Consider the following 9475-nt stretch of genomic DNA (forward strand, 5'->3'; position numbering starts at 1 on the left):
GAGGAACAGCCAAGAGGCTCCACTGAGCACTGAAGCTCAGTCCACAGACTTCTTTTAACCTCTTACACGCACTCCCTTAGTGATCTCATCTAATCTCCTCTTTTGAAATACCTCCTCTATAGTAGTGCCGAAACGGTGTATCTCCAGCCCAGACCTCTGCTCTGAACTTCGGACTGTATGTATTTCCAAGAACATGCTAACATCTGTGACTGGACATCAAATGGGCAACTCAAACTTGGCGTGTCCAAAATCCAACGCCTGAGCACAGTTCACTCTTCTTGTGGTTGTCCCACTTTCCCAGTTGCTCAGGTCAAAAGCCTTGGGGTTATGCTCAAATACTCTCTCACACAACCCACATCCAACCCATAACAATTTCTTTGGCCGGTAGTTTTCAAATACAACCAGTATCCAACCGCAAATACCACACTAGTCCAGGTCACCATCATCTCTCGTCTGCATTATTCCAACAGCCCCCTAACTGGTGTGCCTGCTTCTGCCCTGGCCCCTACAGTCAATCCTAAAGGAAATCAACCCTGAATATTCATTGAAAGGACTGATGCTGAAGCTGAAGTTTCAGTACTTTGGCCACCTGATGTAAACAGCTGACTAGTTGGAAAAGACCCTTGTGCTGGGAAAGACTGAAGGCAGTAGAAGGGGCAACAGATGATGAGATAATTAGATGGCATCATCAACTGAAGGGACTTGAGTGTGAACAAACTCCAGGAAATAGTGAAGGACAGGGAAGCCTGGCAGTCTGCAGTCCATGGGGTCTGCAGAGTCGGACATGAGTGAGCGGCAGAACAGCTACAGTCTATTCTTAACAGATTAGCTATGCTAGTAAAGTAAGTGTCCGTTCAGGACGCTACTCTTTTCAAAACTGTCCCGTGGTTTCCCATTTTCCTCACAATAAAAGTCAAAGGCTCTGATATCTAAGGTAACCATATCTACCTCTTGATTCACTGACTACAGTCCGGCTACCATAGTTTATGCCTGTTGCCTTGGCATATGTAGTAACAGCACCTCTTTAGCTCAGAAGTCGTCTATATATTACATGGATACCTTACTCATGAAGCCCTACCGGATCTTCATCTCGTCCTTACCTCCCCTGACCTTGCCCCACACCGACTTCTGGGCTGGTCCCAACAAGGCACTACGAGCACACACCCAAAGAGTCTCCTTTGTCTTCTGGACTCAAATATTATCTTAGTGACATCTTCTCTGCCAGTCCCACTTAGAAACTGAACTACGCCTTCCTTCCCATCCCACTTTCCTATTTTCTTCTTGTTTTTATTTTCCTCCATAGCGCTCAACACCAACTAATACGTGTCGTTTACCGGTTTCTCGTGTTCACTGAGAAATGTAAAGCTAAGCTCCACAAAAAGTTAAGCTCCCAATAGGAAGTTAAGCTGCACAAATCAGGAATTTCTCTTTGCTTCGCTGCTCTAATTGCGGTAGTTCTCACAGTCCCGGGCACCCGAGTGGCCTTCAAGCACCATTCACTGACCGCTCGGGGAACCATCTCAAACCTACGGCTTACTCCTCACGTGATGGCATTGGCCCCGCCCCGCCCGCTCGGACAAGAAGATGGCGGCGCCCAGGGGGCCTCAGGAAGAGGGCAACCAACGAGAGGGCGCCGGCTGGCTAGAGCGTCCGCGCCGCCGCCTAGTCTGCGGTTGCGTCCTGGGAAGGCGCGAATTCGGAGAGTATGTGTTGGTCTTCCTCCCCACCATTTTTAGAGAAAGGAATTAACTGATCCCCAGAAAGTGCTCTATCTGACTTGCCCCTGTCTCCCTATCGTTTGGGGTTCCCCGATCCGAGGCGTGTTAGGACGCGGTTGCGGGATTCAGTATCTAGGCTTTTCTCCCCTCCTGTTGGCTCCCGGGTCTACCTGTTAGGACATCTCGGGGTGTCCATCCAGCCTCCAGTTCTAGGGATCCCCGAACACACACCCGGACCGCCCCTCCGAGACAGGACGCCCAATCCCCGCCTCCAGGTGCCCCACTCCGAGTTCAGGCCCTAAATGCTACCTCCCGGGAGATCCATCCTCCCTACTCCCGCCGAGAGCTCCGTAAGATTAAGTCTTGTGAATCCCGACCCCCACCTTCCCCCAGGCACCAGGGGCAGATGAGCCCTTGGCCACCGCCCCTCCAATTTCCTGCAAACCCAGCAAACAAAAGGCTCGGGAAGAGAGACGAGGCTGAACAGGGCGCCCTTCCTGCAGGAACAGCTGATGGAGCAAAATGACCCAGGAGGGAGAGGAGGGGAGGGATGAAATTCCAGGGTTCCAGGAGGACCGCAGCAAGAGGCCAGACTCTTGGATCTCGGGGAAGGAGGGAGGGAGTCCCGGAAAGTGGATGTGCGAGGCCCAGGCAGGACACGGCAGTTTGCTGGGCTCTCTCAGATCCCAGCAGCCCTAGTGGGGGTGATGTCAGCCGTAGGGAATGGAGGGGGTGGGGGGGAACACTGGATTTCAGGTGAGCTCTCAGGCCCCTGGGCTGGATTGGTGGGGGCTGGGAGAGGCCCGAAGCCCTGCGTCATCTCCTCTGGGGCCCAGCCTACCGCCCCCTGGCCCGACCTGCTACCCTCGGTGAGGGCCCCACCCTGGCCTGGCTTCCTGCTCCTCCCCAGCCACAGAGCTTTCCCTGCCAAGCCCCGGGGCTTCTGGTCTCTTCGGAGCTTTGGTAGCCTAGCCCCCAGACATGCAGAGTCCTTATATTCCCTCCTAGAGCCGTTGCCCCTGGCCCCATCCGTGTCATGGACACAATGGTATGGGAAGGGCCCTGTCCAGTGGGTGGGGGGATGCTGGCATGGAGAGGGGGCTTGGCCTCATATCCTGTCAGGCTGCCAAGGGAAGAGAGGAAACAAAAGACTTCCCCCTGCTGAGACAATGAGCCTCCCATTACCTCTCCCCCCACCCCACCACTCCCTCCCCACCCCTCCCTTTATGCTCTGGCCCCCAGCCCCCTAGCCTCCGTTGTCTCTGCCTCCTAGGCGGCGGGTAGCCTCGGGTAGTCTTGGCCTCTGCGCTGAGCTCTGCCCTCCTTCCTGCCTTCCTTCCGATCAGCTCTCACTGATGCTTGCTCCCAGTCCTGGCTGTTTCAGTCCCCTGCCACTCAGTGCTCAGGGCCCCTTCTTCTGTCCCCAGAGCCAAGATTGGGGCCTGGCCAGGCAAGGCTCTGGTGAATGTTAGGGGGTAAATTACACCCTCATTAACGGCTACTGGGAAGTAGGGGCTCCAGGAGGGAAAGAATCTAAGGCCACCAAGAGAGAGGCGTGCCCTCAGCCTGGCCTGGATGAGAGAGGGAGAGAAAGGGCACAGGTGTCCTCCAGGTCCTGGAGGTGGGGCTGGAAGGCCATCCTGGTGCTGAGTGCAGAGTCTGGCCCACCTGCTGGCTACTAGGTGAGTGAATTGGACAGGTCACTTAACCTTCTGAGCCTGCCTCATTTTTAAAGTGGATATCATAATAACGCCCATCCTGCCCCTCTAACGGGGTTGTTATGTTTTAAATATGATAATGTTTGGGGGAAAAGAAGAGGAAGTAGGTAGTAAAGCTTTCCTTAGTCTTCTCAATCTCTGCAGCCTCCTCCACACCCCTCGTTCCCACCTCCAGCAGTTTCCATCACCATCATGTGATAACTCCCAAACCAGTACCTCCAGCCAAAAAGCTGTCTGAGCTGCAGACCCAATGAGCTCAGATCTAGTTGACTTCTGGCCCGGATGCCAGAAGGGATCTGAAACACAACATGCCCAGCATGTCCCCCATCCCTGCCCGTGTGGTCTCCATTCTGCTAGCTCCTACCAGGTTGCCCTTGAGAGTCCCTTGGGCAGCAAGGAGATCAAGTCAGTCAATCCTAAAGGAAATCAGTCCTGAATATTCATTGGAAGGACTGATGCTGAACGTGAAGCTCCAGTACTTTGGCCATGCTGAAGGTGAAGCTCCAGTACTTTGGCAAAGAACTGACTCATTGGAAAAGACCCTGATACTGGAAAAAGATTGAAGGCAGAAGGGGATGACAGAGGATGAGGTGGTTGGACGGCATCACCGACTTGATGGACATGAATTTGAGCAGGCTCCAGGAGTTAGCAATGGACAGGGCAGCCTGGCGTGCTGCAATCCATAGGGTCACAAAGAGCTGGACATGACTGAGCAACTAAACGGAACTGAAGGCTAGGCTTGCGGTAGGGCTGCATGCTGGTAAAATAAATCCCTACTTCATCTGGTTTTCCAGCCCCCAGGAACATGAAGGATGGAAAGAGATGCAGAAGTAAGCTGCCCAAGTCTGAAACTTGAATCATGTTTGATTTCAGTTTCCCTCCTTCTCCCAGCCAGGCTTCTGGTCCTGTCCGCTCTAGTTCCCTGACATCTTTTGAATCCTACCCAACTCCAACCCTCACACACACACAGACACTCACCCATGTCAGTTCAAGCCCTCACTGTCATTTGAAGTACTGCATGCGGTTTCTCCGCCTTCAGTCTTGATCATTTCAATCTATTCTCCAAAGTTGTACACGCCAAGCAAGGACTTTCTATACTGATCTGACGATGTCACTTCTTTGCCTAAAACGCTTCTGGCTCGAGCTTCCCTGGCTGGCATTCAGGGTGGTTAAGACTCCCCACTTCCACTGCAGGGAGCTCGAGTTAGATCCCTGGTTGAGTAAGTTACTGCCTTGAGGTTCAGCCAAAAAAGAGAAAGAAAGAAATTACAATATAATAGGATAATAAAAGTTTTTCTTTGAAAAAGAATCTTCAGCTCCCCAGGTACTCAGGACAAGTGCACCCCTGGAAGGTCCTATAAAGATGGAGACTGGTTTTTGCTCACCTCCAGCTCATCCATTGTCACTGCCCTGGCACCCCACACCAGGCATCGTGAACACTGACAGCTTGAGGACAATCTCACCACATCCCTGCTTCTGTACTTGCTGCTCATTCTGCCTTGAAAACAACCTTTCCCACCAGTCTCCTCCAGGACTCATTCAGACAGCGTTGTCTTCTCCAGACAACTCACCTTGAACCTGCCAGTTGGTTCCGTGTACTTCCTGCATGATACCATAGGACCCTCTGCCTACCACCCTTTGTGCTCAACACATAGCCTCCTGTGTTCTGTTGAGATTTTATGACAGTTTATACCCCTGGACTGTCATTTCTTAGAAGGTAGAGAATCATGTTGTGTCCCCAGTCCTGTTTCATAGTTCAGTTCGGTAGCTCAGTCGTGTCCGACTCTTTGCGACCCCATGAATCGCAGCACGCCAGGCCTCTCTGTCCATCACCAACTCCCGCAGTTCACTCAGACTCACGTCCATCGAGTCAGTGATGCCATCCAGCCATCTCATCCTCTGTCGTCCCCTTCTTCTCCTGCCCCAATCCCTCCCAGCATCAGAGTCTTTTCCAATGAGTCAACTCTTTGCATGAGGTGGCCAAAGTACTGGAGTTTGAGCTTTAGCATCATTCCTTCCAAAGAAATCCCAGGGCTGATCTCCTTCAGAATGGACTGGTTGGATCTCCTTGCAGTCCAAGGGACTCTCAAGAGTCTTCTCCAACACCACAGTTCAAAAGCATCAATTCTTCGGCACTCTGCCTTCTTCACAGTCCAACTCTCACATCCATACATGACCACAGGAAAAACCATAGCCTTGACTAGATGGACTTTAGTCGGCAAAGTAATGTCTCTGCTTTTGAATATACTATCTAGGTTGGTCATTACTTTTCTTCTAAGGAGTAAGCATCTTTAAATTTCATGGCGGCAATCACCATCTGCAGTGATTTTGGAGCCCCCCAAAATAACGTCTGACACTGTTTCCACTGTTTCCCCATCTATTTCCCATGAAGTGATGGGACCAGATGCCATGATCTTCGTTTTCTGAATGTTGAGCTTTAAGCCAACTTTTTCACTCTCCTCTTTCCCTTTCATCAAGAGGCTTTTTAGTTCCTCTTCACTTTCTGCCATAAGGATGGTGTAATCTGCATATCTGAGGTTATTGATATTTCTCCCGGCAATCTTGATTCCAGTTTGTGTTTCTTCCAGTCCAGCATTTCTCATGATGTACTCTGCATAGAAGTTAAATAAGCAGGGTGACAATATACAGCCTTGACGTACTCCTTTTCCTATTTGGAACCAGTCTGTTGTTCCGTGTCCAGTTCTAACTGTTGCTTCCTGACCTGCATACAGATTTCTCAAGAGGCAGGTCAGATGATCTGGTATTCCCATCTCTTTCAGAATTTTCCACAGTTTATTGTGATCCACACAGTCAAAGGCTTTGGCATAGTCAATAAAGCAGAAATAGATGTTTTTCTGGAACTCTCTTGCTTTTTCCATGATCCAGTGCCTGTTGGCAATTTGATCTCTGGTTCCTCTGCCTTTTCTAAAACCAGCTTGAACATCAGGAATTTCACGGTTCACGTATTGCTGAAGCCTGGCTTGGAGAATTTTGAGCATTACTTTACTAGCATGTGAGATGAGTGCAATTGTGCGGTAGTTTGAGCATTCTTTGGCATTTCCTTTCTTTGGGACTGGAATGAAAACTGACCTTTTCCAGTCCTGTGGCCACTGCTGAGTTTTCCAAATTTGCTGGCATATTGAGTGCAGCACTTTCACAGCATCATCTTTCAGGAGTTGAAATAGCTCAACTGGAATTCCATCACCTCTACTAGCTTTGTTCGTAGTGATGCTTCCTAAGGCCCACTTGACTTCTCATTCCAGGATGTCTGGCTCTAGATTAGTGATCACACCATCATAATTATCTGGGTCATGAAGATCTTTTTTGTACAGTTCTTCTGTGTATTCTTGCCACCTCTTCTTACTGTTTCATAGTAATTGTTCTAAAAATAAGCATTGGGTAAATTAAAGATCAGGGTCTTCCCTGGTGGTCTAGTGGTTAGGAATCCACCTTCCAATGCAAGTTTGATCCCAGTTCAGGGAACTAGGCTCCTACATGCCATGCCACGGGGCAACTAAGCCCCCACTGCAACTCCTAAGCCCACATTTTCTAGATGCTGTGCGGTGCAACTAGAGAAAGTCCACTCACGGCAAGGAAGACCCAGGGAAACAAACAAAAAAAAGACAAGAAGATAAATAGTCAACAAATATTTATTAGCATCTACTATGAGAGAGGCTTGCATGGGACTTCGAGTGAACACAACATGTAACCTTTTACGAAGCTTAGAGCCACATACAAGCAAATACACAGTCACTAATAAATTATATTAATAAAAGCACGTGTCTATTACAACTTTGTATATGATGAGTTCAGGAAGGTTTGTGGTGGTCATGTAAGGAGTGGATTCAGATTTTGTGGGCCCTGATGTTTTTTACAATTTGGGGGAACCCGCTTTAAGAAAACAAAAATAAAACCATGAATATTAAATTAGGTGTAAGTTAAAGTTTACTTAGATTGAGCAATCACAACCGGCTATAATGTTAAGATGACAGACACCATAAATATCACAAAATCTAGAAAAACAATACAATATTTGTAGTTAATAACTGCCAACACATCACTATAATTCTACCATGTCCTGTCTGTTAGATGTGAACTCTGACCATCTTGTCATGTTATGATTTTCTACTATTTTCTATTCTCTCTCTCTTTCTCTAGTATGGCTGATTGAATTTTTTCTTTCATTATTGAGAATTTATAAAACTCTCATTGAGCTTTACAACTTATTATTGTTACCATCAAAATCTCTATCAAATTCCTTTTGTGTAAGAGGTGTGAGATTTGGGGCCATTTCAAATGTTCTCCTGCTGTGACTAACCTTGAAAACTGTTTAAATGGATGGTACTCATTAACTAGGGTGGTAGGAGGAGCCTGGAAGGTGAGAGATGCCTAAACTTAAAAATTTCTGAGCTCCCAGATGAACTTAACTCTAGACTTTGACAGTCAGGTGGACCTTACAAGGAGGGGCTGGGATATGGGAAAAGGAGAAACAATTTCTACAACTGATGTTGAAAGGGATGGCTTCTTTGTTGTTTGTTTAATACATAATGAAAAGAAAAAAAAAAAATCCTAACTCCAAGTCCACTCCAAACAACTGTAACCATGGGGCTAGCAAATAGAAAACCCTACCAGCTGTTGAGGGTGGGGGGTGCCCCACAAAGGTACTGCCACTGGCAGTATATTGATCATGGACAAGGAACAGGGGCAGTAGCCTAACAGCCTAATATCTGGGGTGGGAAAACAGTGAAGTACTCTAAGTGCCCTAATAATGAAGAAAGGTGGGCTCAAGACTTGAGGTCTGTGGAGCCAGCGTCAAATCAGGTAGGGCCACGGATGCTCACCTGTGTAATTTAACTCGGTGGATACTGAATTAGCTTACCTCCAAAGTGGTTCTGGGTGGTTGGAAGCTGGAGGAAATGATCTCACACCCACAGAAGAGACCGAGCATGGTTTTTTAACATTTGAGTGTATCATCTCCATGGATGAGGGAAATAATGGGATTTCCACCAGAGCATAGATCTTTGAGGTCAAGAGCCCTGTTTTACAAACAAATCTTGCAAAGTAGCAAAGTGATCACTTGGCACATAGTAGATGTTCAATAAAGGTTTCGTTTTATTCACTCTTTGATTGGTAAACACTAGGTGACTGAGTGGTAAAGAATCCCCCTGCCAATGCAGGAGACTTGGTTTCTTTCTATCTCTGGGTCAGAAAGATCCCTGGAGAAGGAAATGGCAACCCACTCCAGTATTTTTGCCTAGAGAATCCCATGGACAGAGGACTACAGTCCATGGGGTCACAAAAGAATTGGATACAACACAGCGACTTAACAACAGCTATTAGGAACTGGATCACACACTGTGCGATGAGGGCTGAGGACCCGCGATAAGGGATCGACTGTGTATTTTCTCCCCTGTGGCGCTCTGCTCCCTCTCGCTGAGGGAGTCCTGGTGCTCAGGGGTCAGAAATACAGGGTTTGAATCTGTGATGGGCTGTTGCATCTCTTCACCCCTCTGACTCATCAGCCCATCACTCCATCCAGCCTCATTTCTCGGGGCATCTGGGTTTCCTTTCCACTCAAGCCATGCAGCGCCCTCACCCACCCCCACCATGATGATGAACTGCCTCCCCCATCAAAGGAGAGGAGTTATGCAACCAAGAGCCTGAGGGGGACTGAAGGCAGGGCCCAGGAGGAGACACGAACAGAACTTTTAGAAGCTGGGAATCAGTGCAGACTGAGCAGTCAGAAGGTGTCTGGAGGAGAGGCCGCGTAAGAAGGGAGATGCGGCTTGGATCGCGGAGGGAGGAGGGAATTCCTAGCTCTGACCTGGTCTGCCTGGCTCCAGCCAAGCCGGCTGTTTCCTGCCCTCCGTGACCCCCCACCCCGGAGCAGGACCCAGGCAGGGCCACGAGGAAGGGCAGGGGTGTGGGGAGCACCACTTGCAGCAGAAAGATAAGTGCGCTGGGACAAGAGGTCACTACAGGCCTGGCTGTCCTCGCTGCGGGTTAGAGGGGCTTGGCAGCCCCCCAAACATCTAGGAC

Source organism: Oryx dammah, unplaced genomic scaffold, assembly GCF_014754425.2.
Source record: "Oryx dammah isolate SB20612 unplaced genomic scaffold, SCBI_Odam_1.1 HiC_scaffold_2, whole genome shotgun sequence".
NCBI lineage: Eukaryota > Metazoa > Chordata > Mammalia > Artiodactyla > Bovidae > Oryx > Oryx dammah.